We start from the raw sequence: 15,014 nt of genomic DNA, 5'->3' as shown, positions 1-15,014 counted from the left end.
CATATAAACCTGAGAACTTTGTAACTTTCCACATGGTGATTTAATAAAAATTTTTAAAAAATTAAAAAAATAAATAAAATGCATGGAAGTAAATATAGTAGATGTGTAACAGGAGTTATACCTGAGAGATACACGTGGGGACTCAACTACTCTAAGCAAGGAGTACAGAAGCAACAATAAATAATTGAAACTACAACCAACTAAAAAGTTGTTACAAAGTGAAAGAAATTAGCATCAAAGCACAAAGACAACTTAACAGTTGGGAAAATATATTTGCACACCATATGTATGCCAAGTGTTTGTATCCAAAATATATGAAGTTGTACTACTAAACAACAACAAAATAAAACAAACAGTTCAATCAAAGACTGGGCAAAAAATACCTCAATAAGTTCTTCCCATTGACACATGAAAATGTATGATTTCACTGTGAGAAGTGGGTCTGTCCAGTACAGCTTCCTCTGTGGGTTTCACTTGGACTTCGTCACAGTAATCACTCATTGCACTTAGAGGCTGGGAGCACAGGTAGCTGCCAACCTAACTTCACCCGTCTAGAAAGAAATCCTCTTCACATAATGAACGCCTGAGTCTTTCCATTAATTTTATTCTGAATGGAGATCATTGAACTCTAAATGGGAAGTTCAAGAATTTTGAACTCTGGGATTTCTCATCTGCTGTCACTGGTACCAATAGAAACTTCATCTTGAACATCTTGTTACTGTATAAAATACAATTCTCATCTCTTTTAATAGAGTGTTTTTTCTTCCTTTCTTATATATATATATATATATATATATATATATATATATATATCTCCAAGAGTTTTTGACACAGGAATGTGTTTAGTAAATGGTGACTAAATTTGAAAGTAATTGGAGACTTCCTAAAGTATCTAAGTTCTATTGTTAATTTTTCTCTTCCCTGAATATAAAATGAATTTTACCAACAAATTAAATTTTTTAAATTTTTTTTCCTTTTTATCTTTTTCTAAATATACGCACATGAAAAGGGAACCAATTTTCTTAAAATCATAGATAACTTATAAGGATTGTAAGAGAGTCTAATGGCTATCTGGAGCAATTCTCAATTTATTATGTTTTTTGTGCTAGGCACAGGTAATATAGAATCCCTTTCTCTCTTTTCTCATTTTTGTGCCACACCCTGCAGACTTAATCTTGACTCTGCATTCAGGATCTCTCCTGGCAGGGATCAGGGGAACATATGTGGTAATTGGAATCAAACCTGGTCAGTTGCATGAAAGAGGAGTTACCCATTGCACTGTTTTCCTAGCCCCACTTTATTATTCATGACTGAAAATTACTGACTAATTTTTAGACTCTACTGTGGCAGAGCAACTGTAGAACAAATCAAGATGAAGAGATAGTTAAGAAAGTTAATAGAATGATATTGGTGAGGAATGTTTCAATAAAGAAATAATGTGTTCTCATTTTAATTTATTCTATTATCTTAAATTTTTTTCTGATATCCCAATATAACCAAAACATTATTTATGTACAATCACAAAGAAACCCTTAACTTCAATGAGTTTAAGTTTGCAGCGAATTCTGACTGTAAGTTAAATCAAAGTACTGCAATGTAGCAAATATCCTCATTTGCTTTATTTTCTATATATTTGTTCAGTTATATATTGCAAACCTCACATTTTTATTTTAAAGGGGAATAATGATTAATATACAAATGAATACTCATATCAGATCATATTTTTAAAAGAAGAAAGATACCAGTACCTAGCATTTTCATGAAAATAATAAAAATATTTATTTTGAAATTTTTTCATTAAATTGAGGTTTTACTGAATAATTTTCAGTAAACTTTCAGTAATGTGTTACAAATTGGCACATTATATCTTTTAAAGAATAAAGAATAATAAATCAATGTTGAATGTATTGCAGAGAAAATTAAGGAACAATTGAATATATAGTCCTATTTATCAATGAAATACTAGAACAAAATATTGTGCAAATATATATATTAAAAGTTGCTAATCCATATTTTTCATAAATACTTCATTCTAAAGTATCAAAGTTTACTTTTTTTGTCATCTGAGAAGTTTTTTTTAATTTAAATTTTGTCTTTGTTAATATCTTAAACGTCATTGCTATTGGCCACACTGGACATTGCGCGGGGTTACTCCTCGCTCTGCACTCAGGAATCACTCCTGATGCTTATCTGCTCATCTTATGGTGATCAAACCCAGGTCAGAGCTTTTAGATTCTTCTGAACTGATCTTATATTAACAGTAATAAGAAAGCCCAAACATTTATTGCTTTTTAACCTAAATATAGTTCCTCGGTTACCTATAGTGTTTAGTAAATAACATGTCCCAGAATCATGTATTTTAGATGAGTTTTACTTCATTTTTGCCATATTTTGCCATGTAACTGAGACCCGCACTAAGTGATCTCAATCAGAAAGTAAACACTATCTGAGGTTGAGATCAGAGAGAATTAAGGAACATCTTGATAAATTGTCCCTGTCCCCACATACACAGCCTTTCCAAGGAACTATCACCTTCCTGGAAATGAGGAAAATGAAACTTAGAGAAGGTCATGAAACTTACTAGAAATCATTTAAAGTATTTTTTTAAAAAATTTTATTAAATCACCATGTGGAAAGTTACAAAGTTCTCAGGTTTATATGTCAGTTATACAATATTCAAACACCCATCCCTTCACCAGTGTCCATATTCCACCACCAGAAACCCCAGTATACCCCCCGCCCCCACCCCCTACCCTCTACTGTATAACTAATGAATTTCACTTCATTTTTTCTTTACCTTGATTACATTCCATAATTCAACACAAAACTCACTATAGTTGACATAACTCTCTCTCTCTCTCTTTTTTCTTTTTCCTTTTCCCTTTTTTTTTTCTTTTTCCCCCTCATCCCCCTTCCTGCGCCTCATAGTATGGTGTACGCCACGCCGCGTCGGCCAGCGTGGGGCTTTTGCTTAGTTCACAGTCCAGAGGTAGCTGCTACATTAAAAACCTTCAATATTTCTACAAAAACTTACTGTTATAATTTGGAGTTTCCCCCCCAAGTCAGACCTGTTCAAATGGAACCGTTTCACATTGCTGACAAGTATTTTTAAGTGAGATTTAGAATTCAGCTTTTGTCTGGAGTCAAATAGAAATGTTTATTATCAAATTGTGTCACAGTCCATCCTTAAACATTTTGTGAAAGAAGAAAATATTCTAAATATACAAAAATTTTTCAAGGCTCAGTTTCATGTAAAAGGAAAGATTTTGGACTAGCATCTGATCAGGTTTTGTAGTATTGGATCAGGTTTGGAATCAGATAGGAATTTAAGTCCCAACTCCACTCCTGACTGTTAGCATGAATCAATGGTAATAACTTATCTTGAAACAGTAGAAAACTACCTCTCACAATTATTATGAGCATTAGAAATATGTCATATAAAATTCCTAGCATATTTACATATCATTTATTGCTACTATCATCATTTCATAACAAAGTATGCTAGTTTTATCTATGTCTATAAGTTGAAATTTGTGTCACACTTCTAAATTGTTATGATTAGGTTTCAAATATGCTCAAGCAGAATACAAATCAACCTTGTTGGATTCTAGTGATCAATTCTGAGGAACAACTCTTAGATATCAGCATAATGGTTACAAGGAATGAAAATCTGAGATTCACATAGGTTGTGGATATAGGAGGCTTGTTACTTCTGACATGTCTAGAAGTAAAAAATGACATAGACCAAACAATTAAGATAACTGAAATCTAAACAAATATAGTTCGTGTGATTAAAAGAATAGGTTCACTCTGAAGAGAAAGAAAAGGAAAACTCATAAAGACAATAACTGGAAATCATATAATAAAATAATGAAAACTTCCTTTGGGAATATTGTCAGGGATTAAGCAATATAATTTCAGAAGGTGCAACACTAAAACTCTAAATACAGTGTACCTTAATTGACACTGTATCTTTATATATCAAGTTTGTTTTGTCCATACTTGAGGAAAAGACTGCCATCTGGTGAATACTGTCTGGCATGAATTTAGGAGTAAATTATAGACTTCATTTCTTAGTGGATTACAAATTCTGCACTTTGTAATATTAACAAAGGCTTTAAGGCATTATAAAAGCACAATTTCCAAGAAAATTTTCTCTCTTTCTTTACTAGATTTTAGTTGATATAAGTGCATGTTTATTAGGTGTTCAAATCAGATTGTAAAATGTACCATCAAGCTAAAAAAAAAAAAAAAGAACCACCATGTTCTTAGAGGTTTTTTTTTTTTGTATAACTGTAGCATAATGACAAAATGCTATGTTTAGATTGCTGTTACTGTTATATTCCTGTCATTATAGATCTTACTCAGAAACGCAGAGATGAGAAAAGACTCATTTTTTTTTCTCTAACTTGTGCTGTTGTGGTAATACGTTTTTGTTTCCTCTAGGATTTAGGTCTTATGTTTCTTTTATTCGGCTATGAGAGATGAAGAATTAATTCCTATGCTTTCATGTGAAATATTTCTCCTCTCTGACATAAAATATATCAGAACATTACAAAGTATATTAGAATATAATATAATAAATTAAATAATATAATAAATGTAACTTGCCTCTAATGTGATATATAGGCACATTAAAATAGAAGCTATTAAGTTACATAACTGGTTGCTGCTGAAGTAAAAAATAATGAATTCTTTCTTATATCTAAAAGTTCAGTTCACTACTAGGGGAATTCAAAGGAAGAAAGAAAAACAAAACCCATTCTTTGCCTGCACCTCTGTATTTCTCAATACCCACTAAAATAATCTAGGTTACCTTTTCTTTATTTATAGACAGAAAACAGCAGTCATATCACTAGGGGAAGTATAGTTACTCATCATTTTTCTCTTGCCTAGAAAGCTGTTACATGGATGATGTGACTGATTATATTTTTATTATCTATTGATATATATATTTTATTATGATCAATATATATTTGATCATACTTTTCATTACTTTTAAGCTCTTAATTCCTAGAATTTTTACAAATAATATTTCTGCTATTTTTATACAGTCTTAGGGAAGTTCTAAAAAATGATATTTCAGTATAATGCCTCAATTTTGCAATTGTAACTTTAATCTAAAAATGACCATTTTTGTGACCATATCTTTTCTAGATACCAATTATCATGTAATAGTAATAGAACATTTTATCTTCATTTAATTTGTTCATTATTTTTAATGAAGTCTTTTACCCTTTAATATGTTAACTTCTGTTATCACTAATAGATATAAAAGCATTTATATTTGATTTGGGTTTTTTAAAAAATTCTTTCAGATTTCCACATTGCACTTTCCTCTCCTATGAATAATTATATATACCAGGGAATAAATTGCACTCCAGACCCATATCAGCCTTAATTTATTAGACTGACCACATATTCTACATATATATTTTTAGTATTAGGCAAAAGTTGTCAAATTGGTTAGTAGATGTTTGCTTATGGCAATTTAAAAAATCATCATCATTTAATGCTTTTAATTTAGGTATAAATTCTGATTACATCATATTCACATTCAATATTATTAATACATGCAAGAAATTGCAAGTCTGTCTTCCCTGGGGCCCCTCAGACGGGGTGGGCTCCAGCTTCCCTCCCTGCCCCGAGCAGAGATCCCTCGGCTAAAGACCTCCAGAGCCTAATCACAGCCATGCTCAAGGCCCCTCTACACACGTTTGGATGAGCCTCATGCATGAAGGTACCGGCAGAAAAACCCAGATGTGTGGGACCCGGGGTTGAGACCTTCAAGCCTGCTTGGATCAGGACTGGGTCTTTTTAGCCCAGATTTCCCATTTTCCAGTAGCTAGGCAGTCACACCCAGGGACTGCCCCCGTGCCATGTAATCCCAACATCCAGAGACTTAAAACCAAGCTCCTGGAAGCGCACGGCCGATTTGCGGCTGCCCCACATCTTATAGCCTACTTCTCCCTCTGGGAGAACTGGCAAGCTACCGAGAGTTTCCTGCCCACATGGGAGAGCCTGGCAAACTCCCCATGGTGTATTCATATGCCAAAAACAGTAACAATGCTGGGTCTCATTCTCCTGACCCTGAATGAGCCTCCAATGCGACATCCTTGGGAAGTACGAGTAAAGAGAGGCTTCTAAAATCTCAGGGCTAGGACAAATGGAGACATTACTGAGACCACTCGAGAAATTCGATGATCGACGGGATGATGATGATGATGATGATGATGATGATGATGATGATGATGATGATGATGATGATGATGATGATGATGCAAGAAATTAACTTAGGGTAGTAGGAAGACAGTGTTGGGTTAAGGGTTTGTGTTTTGCATGTATCCAACTTGGTCCAACTCCCAGCATTGCATACAGTCCCTGAGTGCAAAACCAGAAGTTAGCCTTGAGAATTGTAGATGTGGCTGACTCCATTACCCCTCCTAAAGAAATTTTCTCGGAATATGTATGTGTATGGGGTACCTACAGTAAATATATTAAATTTTTTTCTGAAACTACATTGCTGCATAGAATTGTAATGGAGTACAGTGTTGCATTCTGAGCAGTGTTGCCACATTATGAAAATTCACAGATATATTTCAAGTATGCAGAATGCTCTTCAGTAATTGCAATATTTAGATAATTTGTGCTTATTAAAATGTAAAACACAAATTTTATATATGCCTCAAGCTCATATATATATGTATATAGAGAGAGATACTATGGGAGTTAAGCTGAAACTTATTTTCTTTTTCACTTAGATATTCACAAAATTAAGGTAATAAGGATATAACTGCATTTTGGGTTTTTTGTTGTAATTTCTTTTATTTTGTTTTGTGGGGGGGCACAAGCAGTGGTACTTAGTGTTTGCACCTGGTTCTGCACTCAGGGAACATTCCTTACAGGCTCAGGGCACCATATGGGATGCTGGCATTGAACCCTGATCAGCCAAGTGTAAGGCAAGCTCCCTACCTACTGTATTATCTCTCCAACCCACAGAGTGACTTTTAAATGTTCAGAGAAAAAAAAACAGGCTTATTTTTACAATGAAATTCTCAAAATTTACTACAATTATTTTTTTTCTGTAAAGGTAAATTTAAGAACATGAAATAAAATTTTTATGTAAATTTATCAATACTAAAATGGTTGACCTAAAATTGTAAAAATAAGATAATTAATTTTATGTATCAATACTAAGATAATATTTCTTAAATTTTGCTTTCTCCCCAGTCATTATAAGAAACCAATTATAGATGCCCAAAGTTCTATAATTTTGTTTAACCTGTTGTTCATATATTTATTGGACATAGTGTGTCTCTGTGGCTTGAACTGTTGGTTTCTCTTTTACATTTTGCTGTAGTCATTTATTAGCCATTTGGGTTCCTATCCATCATTTTGTATCAGCATGATATCAGAATTATTTGGTATACTTTTTGCTGCATCTCTCGTAACCAACAAAGAAATCCAGTGGAGTTTTTTGACAGACTGTGACAAAGAAAGCTCTTTGAATGACATTTCCAATTGTAACACAGACTTGATTTAAGGTTTTTTTTTCCAAGATTGTCTTTCTTTGGCTCTGTTTTTAGGGATAATTCCTGACAGCTCAGGAGATCATCTCTGGTGCCAGGGATTAAACCAGGGTCAATCTTATTCAAGACAGGCACTTAAAACCCTCTACAATTTCTCTGGGCCTGGAATTTAATTTTTGAAAACAGCATGCAATTGCCATAGTAGACTGGTGAGATATTGTTGCTTACATTTCCACATTCCTCATATTTTTAATTATCACCTAAATAGGTTAAAATGTTAGGACTCCTATTATGTCTCTAGATTTCTGCCATTCATGTTCATTTAACTTGGAGGACATGATCTGATACTCAATTTCTCTTAGACCTAATCATTTCAGGCCACTTGAAAAATACAGAAAATACAGGTAAGAATGATAATGTTTATCCAAACAACAAAAACTAAAAAAAACTTTCCCCATAGATTTTTAGCTGATTTTGAAATCATGAGGTTTTGCATAACTATATCAATTTTCATGTACTTACATAATTTATATTGACATGCATTTATACACATATAATACAAAATGAAGACCAGATGTAATTTTTAGTTTCTATAAGATTTGTTTTATCACAAAATAAGGCATCTAATAATTTAATAGTATATATTCCTTCATAAACTTACAACAAAATCATAAAGTGTAAATATGTATAAAAAATGTATAAAAGATAAAGTTGTAAAATACAACTTAAATTGATAAAAATAATTCTATTTAGCACTGAATATGAAATCAACAAAAGGAAAACAAGTAAATTCTGAAATTCTAACAGTACAATAAAACTAACACTCTGTATCTGGTAGAACTGAATACTTTTGGAAAAGCAATTTTACAAAACCAAAGTAGAGGGAGACTAATTTATTCATTCATTCTTTCGTGTTTTCAAAACAGAAAGATATAAATAAGTTATAGTATGGTTAAAATTAAATTGTTATTCATTAAAGTTATATATAAGATGCTGTACTATCAAACAATAACTATAACAATACCACTAAGATTGCATAAATTATGATTGTTTAAGTTTGTTCTGAATAATATATCTCTTGTAAAAACTGTAAATTTGCATGTAGTCAGAAGTTTCTGATACTAATAGAAAAAGTGATATTTAAGCTACCCAAAAACCTGTGTACATGCTTTTATTGCTGACTATCACTCTCCTACATTGGTGACCTGTTTTAATGATCTGTGCATAGGCAACACTGAGCAAAGGGTATAAAGATTGATATATTCTATTACAAAACATTTTAGAATATTACCTAATTGTTAACTTCTTAATACAATCTTCACAAAGTCAAAACTTTAGAAAAATCTATTGAATAGATATTAGTATGTTTAGACATACCTATGGGCAGCCTGCCATTTAAAACATCAATGTTCAACCTTTCACAAATACGGCATTTACAAAATTTAGTATAACCTTAGTATCATGAAAAGAGCAGTAAGATAAAAGAAAAATTATATATCATCACATTCAAATGTATGAATGCAAATTCTTGATCATGCACCAAAAAAGTCATAATCATTTTCTACTGTGATAAGAATAGTAAACAAATTTTACTACTGAAAAATAATAAAAATTTTACTTTGAACAGTAAAATTTTATAAGAAGTTTTTCTTAAGAATTTTCTTTATTGCCCCTTTATGCAATACCTTACTGAAACCCTACTTTAAACAACAAAAAGTGTAAATAAGGCATATAAAAAATGGAAAGGTTAAGCAGTAAATTAAGATATTTTTCTACATATCACTGTCATCCCGTTGTTCATCGATTCACTCAAGCTGGCACTGGTAACATCTCTATTATACTCAGCCCTGAGATTTTAGCAGCCTCTCCTTACTCGTCTTTCCCAACGATTGGAGGCTTTTTCAGGGTCAGGGGAATGAGACCTATCATTACTTTTTTGCCATATCGAATACGCCAGGGGTAGCTTGCCAGGCTCTGACGTGCAGGTGGATTACTCTCGGTAGCTTTCCGGGCTCTTTGAAAGATATGTATATATCTTTTACTGTATTTGGGATATGAATATGCCATGGGGAGCTTGCAAGGCTCTCCCATGGGAATCGACTCTTGGTAGCTTCTCAGGTTCTCTAAGAGAGAGAACAAGGCTATTAGAAGTCTTGCTTATATTATATTATATGTAGTTTATATTCTACATATAAACTTGTAATTTGGACATATTTTATCTGGAAATAACACAGTTTAAAAGTCATTATATATCCTTGATATCAACTCCTTATCAGATGAGTATTGGGTAAATATCCTTGCCCATTCTGTAGACTGTCTTTGTACTTGGTCACTGTTTCTTTTGAGGTGCAGAAGCTTCTTAGTTTGAGATAGTCCCATTTATTTATCTCTGTTTTCACTTGCTTGGCCAGTGGCGTGTCATCTTTGAAGATTCCATTGGCTTCAATGTTGTGGAGGGTTTTTCCGACCCTGTCTTTAAAGTACCTTATGGATTCTGGTCTGATGTTGAGGTCTTTAATCCATTTTGATCTGACATTGTACATGGTGATAGGTGGAGATCTAAGCCAATTATTTTGCATGTAGCTGTCCAGTTTTGCCAGCACGCACTGGTTGAACTCCACAAGAAGAAAACTGCCAACCCAATCAAAAAAATGGTGTGGTGAAATGAACAGAAACTTTCTCAAGGAAAAAATCCTAATGGCTCAGAGGCACATGAGAAAATGTTCTACATCACTAATCATCAGGGAGATGCAGATCAAAACAACAATGAAATATCATCTCACACCACAGAGACTGGCCCACATGGAATGTAGGGAGAAATGGACTCTCCTTCACTGCTGGTGGGAATGCTGACTGGTTCAGCCCTATTGGAAAACAATTTGGACGATCTCAAAAAATTAGAAATTGAGATCCAGCAATTTGACCCAGCAATACCATTGCTGGGAATATATCCCGAAGAGGCAAAAAGGTATAGTAAAAATGACATCTGCACTTGTATATTCATTGCAGCACTGTTTATAATAGCGAAAATCTGGGAAAAAAATGGAGTGCCCAAAAACAGATGAATGGGTAAAGAAACCTTGGTACATCTACACGATGGAACACTATGCAGCTTTTAGAAAAGATGAAGTCATGAAACTTACATATAAGTGGATCAAGATGGAAAGTATCATGTTGAGTGAAATGAGTCAGAGAGAAAGAGACAGACATAGAAAGATCACACTCAACTGTGCAATATAAAGTAGCAGAATGGGAGATTAAAACCCAAGAGTAGTAGAGATAAGAACCAGGAGGTCAGCCCCACAGCTTGGAAACTGGCCTCACATGCTGGGGTAAAAGGCAGCTGAGATAGAGAAGGGAACACCTAGTAGAGAATGTTGGGAGGACTCATTCGAGTTGAAAGCTGCGTGCCGAAAGTAGACTATAGACTGAACGTGATGGCCACTCAATACCTCTATTGCAAACTACAACATTCAACAGGAGAGAGAACAAAAGGGAATGCCCTGCTGCAGAGGCAGGGTGGGGTGGTGGGGGTTGGGGTGGGAAGGATACTGGGAACATTGGTGGAGGAGAATGGGCACTGGTGGAGGGATGTAAACCAAATGCAAACATGAAATTTCATAAATTTGTAACTGTACCTCACGGTGATTCACTAATAATTTTTTTTTAAAAAACCTTATCCTTATTAGAATGGTTATTACAATCAAGATAAGAAATACCCAAAAAAGTCACTATATGGAACATTAATATAGAAAATTCAGATGAATTTCACTTATTAATCAAAATTGGTCTGAACATTAACACCAAGTTTAATAAGTTAAAAATTTTAAATTGTGCATGGATATATATCTTTGTTGCATTTATAGGCTCAACAATGCTATTAATAGAGTTTCTGTCACCCTTTCCAATATCACACTTACTGCCATGGTGTCAGTGTCTTTTACAGTGTCTCAGGGTCCTCCAGCTACCCACACCTCTTCGTTGGCAAGCTCTGTTCAGCAGACAGCTGTCAGGACCAGTCTTTCACCGCGCTTTATATTCCACAGATAAGAGCGATCATAGTGATCACTGTCTTGATCATTATGATGATCAACCCTCACCCTGTCTTCACTTATTGTGTTGCCTTCTAATTCCTTATACATTTATATGAACAATATCAATATTTATATATAGTTCTATATATACATACACCTATTAAAGTTATTTTCTATTGTAAAACTTAACTTGTCTAGGCTATATTTGACTGGATATATGCAGTATCAAAAAGAAAATTAGAAAACATTAAAAGCCCCTTAATTTATTTTTTTTAGTCCTGAAATTATTTATTTTCTTTTTTTTTAATTTTTTTATTGAGTCACCATGTGGAAAGTTACAAAATTTTCAGGTTTAAATCTCAGTTATACAATGCTCGAATACCCAGCCCTTCATCAGTGCACATATTCCACCACCAAGAATCCCAGTATAGCTCCACCCCGCACCCCCACACCCCTAACCCCCCCACGCCCCTACCCCCCCCACGCTTAGCCCCCCCCACCTGTGGAACTAATAAATTTCACTTTACTTTCACTTTGATTGCATTCAATATTTCAACAAAACTCACTATAATTGTTTGGAGAGTTTCTCCCCTAAAGTCAGACATGCTGAAAAGGAAGCATTAGATAATTTGTTTCCATTGCTAAGGATGAAGAGGTATGAGGTCAAGTGACCACACTTAGCGGCCTCTCGGTTTTGGGTTTCTGTATTTTAGTAACTAAGTCCAGAGAGATATCTGCAAGAAGTTGCATCATTGCCAACTTGTACTTCTCAGTTACATTATATTCCACATATGAGTGCAATCTTTCTATGTCTGTCTCTTTCTTTCTGACTCATTTCACTCAACATGATACTTTCCATGTTGATCCATTTATATGCAAATTTCATGACTTCATGTTTTCTGACAGCTACATAGTATTCCATTGTGTAGATGTACCAGAGTTTCTTTAACCAGTCATCTGTTTTGGGGCATTCTGGTTTTTTCCAGATTCTGGCTATTGTAAACAGTGCTGCAATGAACATAGAAATACATATGCCATCTTTACTATACCTTTTTGCCTCTCCGGGATATATTCCCAGGAGTGGTATTGCTGGGTCAAATGGAAGCCCAATTTCTAATTTTTTGAGAATCGTCCATATTGTTTTTCAAAAGGGCTGAACCAGTCGGCATTCCCACCAGCAGTGAAGAAGAGTCCCTTTCTCCCCACATCCACGCCAACACCGGTTGTTTTTGTTTTTTGAAGCCCCTTAATTTAAATTAAAATATTATTCTTAAAGCATCTCTCATACCACATTGCCTTGCCTGTTATTGACTTTTTCATATTAGAGTTGACGCTTTGTAAACTTCCGACCACAGTTATTTAGGAATATTCCATTTGTTTAAGTATATTCCAGTTATTTAAGTAGACTTCCATTACCTACAAAATTTGGCCTCCAATTTATGGTTATATTGATGAATTCTCTAGATATATGCATGGGTAATCCTAGAATTACTTTCTTCTCTTAACCTGGTTTCCTTCTTTTCATACATTTACTTCTTATTATCCAGGTCCATGCAAAGGATTGCTATCATCACTAATAAAGTTACCTTTAAGGTAAAAATTTCCTCCATTTACTTATCTCCTACCTATACTCTAACCTTTTTAAAATAAGGTCTTTCCTCTCATGATCACTTTCTTTGTTATATTTAATACTCATTTTCAAAACTTATTTTTACCCTTTGAAATCTTATATAGGAATACTCCATTTGTTGCTTGAATTGTACCATCTTCTTCAGAGAGCTGAAGAAAAAAGTATTTTCACTCTAAAAGTGTGTATACTGTTTCCAAGTAAGTTCTGTCCTGCCTAGAAATCTGTCTGTATTTTCTAGCTACATATAACATTTTTTTTCTTTTTTTGATTTTTGGGTCATACCTGGCAATGCAATGGGTTTACTCCTGGCTCTGTACTCAGGAATTACTCCCTGGTGGTGCTCTGGGAACTATATGGGATGCTAGGAATCGAACCTGGGTCAGCTGCGTGCAAGGCAAACACCTTACCTGCTGTGCTATTTCTCCAGCCCCACTACATATAACATTCTTAGCTTACTTGATTGTGAATTTGTATGTTTCCTTTTCCTCAGAAACTCAACAAGTTTACACTGTGTTCTCTTTCCCAGGTGATGTCCTTGTTTTCTGTGTTACTAGGAAAAATAAAATCAATCATGTAAAGTGGCCATATGGTACAACCAATAGTTGCTTACCTTAGTATTCCAAAATTTCATACTCTCCTACTATGCTATTTTCTCAATTTCCTTTACTACTATAAGTTATGTTCAATGTCTTTATCTCTCTGTTTTTCTTAGAGTGAAAGTTAAGTGAAGGTAGCGATTGTTTTTGTTTCATTTGCTGCTATGTTCTCAAGTTTGAAGAGCCTATGCCATGAAATGTGCGTCCAAAATAGTACTGAATGAATGGTGGAAAGACTAACAAGTACCATCTATTATTAGCAAAAGGTGAATAGAAAAAAAGGTGGGGAGTATAGAATGAGAATACTGGGCTTAGTTTTGACCCCTGGGAAATTACAATGTTCAAGGGGTGAGTGGACAATGATAAAGGTAGTGGTGATAACCATTTAAAAAATTAATGATGTTACATCATATTAGAAAAAAGATCAGAAAATACAGTGAAAAAATACAGACAATTGTATATTCATCATTACTTCAATCCATAGGTAACACTATGAGGCAATGGCTATGTATACATTTTTAGATAATAAAATTGAAGTTGGAAGGGGTTGTTAAATAAAGTTACCAATAATGCAGGCTGTTAGGGCAGAGTTGATGTTAGCCTGTATGTTACCACATAAGTGATAAAATCATGAAAAAAGAAAATACAGTCATAGAATCATAGTTCCCCTCAGAAAGGAGATGGAAATGAACACTGTCAAATGAAATTAAAGCTAAAATTATTGATCATATCTAATATGTAATTCATGTAAAATTAAGCTTAAATTTAGACCATTTACCACATTTTCCACAAATAAAATTTTTCACGTAGATATTATCTGATAGGTTCGTCTTCAGCATAACAGATAAATTAAAATAAGTTTTTAGAATAGAAGTTCTATCTCTGTGTTAAACAGACTGAGGAATACTGATGATAGTACTCTAATTACTTGAGAGATTTAACCTAGTCCAAATTGTCAATGATTTAAAGTTTCTGTTTGTTTGATGTCTCCTTAGGCGTTAAAATAGATTTCTTTGGTTCTTCATCCAAGTCATAAATAATATTTGTTATTATTTATGAAATATATTGTAGCACATAATAAATAGCATATGGCATCATAAGAGACACACAGCTAAAGCTTTCAGAAACACGAAGTGCACGTTCCAAACTTTGACATCTATAATTACAAAACCGACTCACAAGGAAATTATTTTCTACCTTTCACATGAATCAAGTACTATAATTG

At 33.8% G+C, this 15,014-nt stretch overlaps 1 protein-coding gene across 6 annotated transcripts in view; it reads left to right on the top strand.

Annotated features, from left to right (window-relative positions):
- TRPC4 (transient receptor potential cation channel subfamily C member 4) overlaps positions 1-15,014 on the top strand; it is a 250,640-nt gene that overhangs the window by 91,523 nt on the left and 144,103 nt on the right. The window lies entirely within an intron of this gene.

This window comes from Sorex araneus, chromosome 1 (assembly GCF_027595985.1).
Source record: "Sorex araneus isolate mSorAra2 chromosome 1, mSorAra2.pri, whole genome shotgun sequence".
Taxonomy (NCBI): domain Eukaryota; kingdom Metazoa; phylum Chordata; class Mammalia; order Eulipotyphla; family Soricidae; genus Sorex; species Sorex araneus.
Note: the sequence above shows the minus strand (reverse complement) of the source record. Positions and strands in the feature narration are given on the sequence as shown.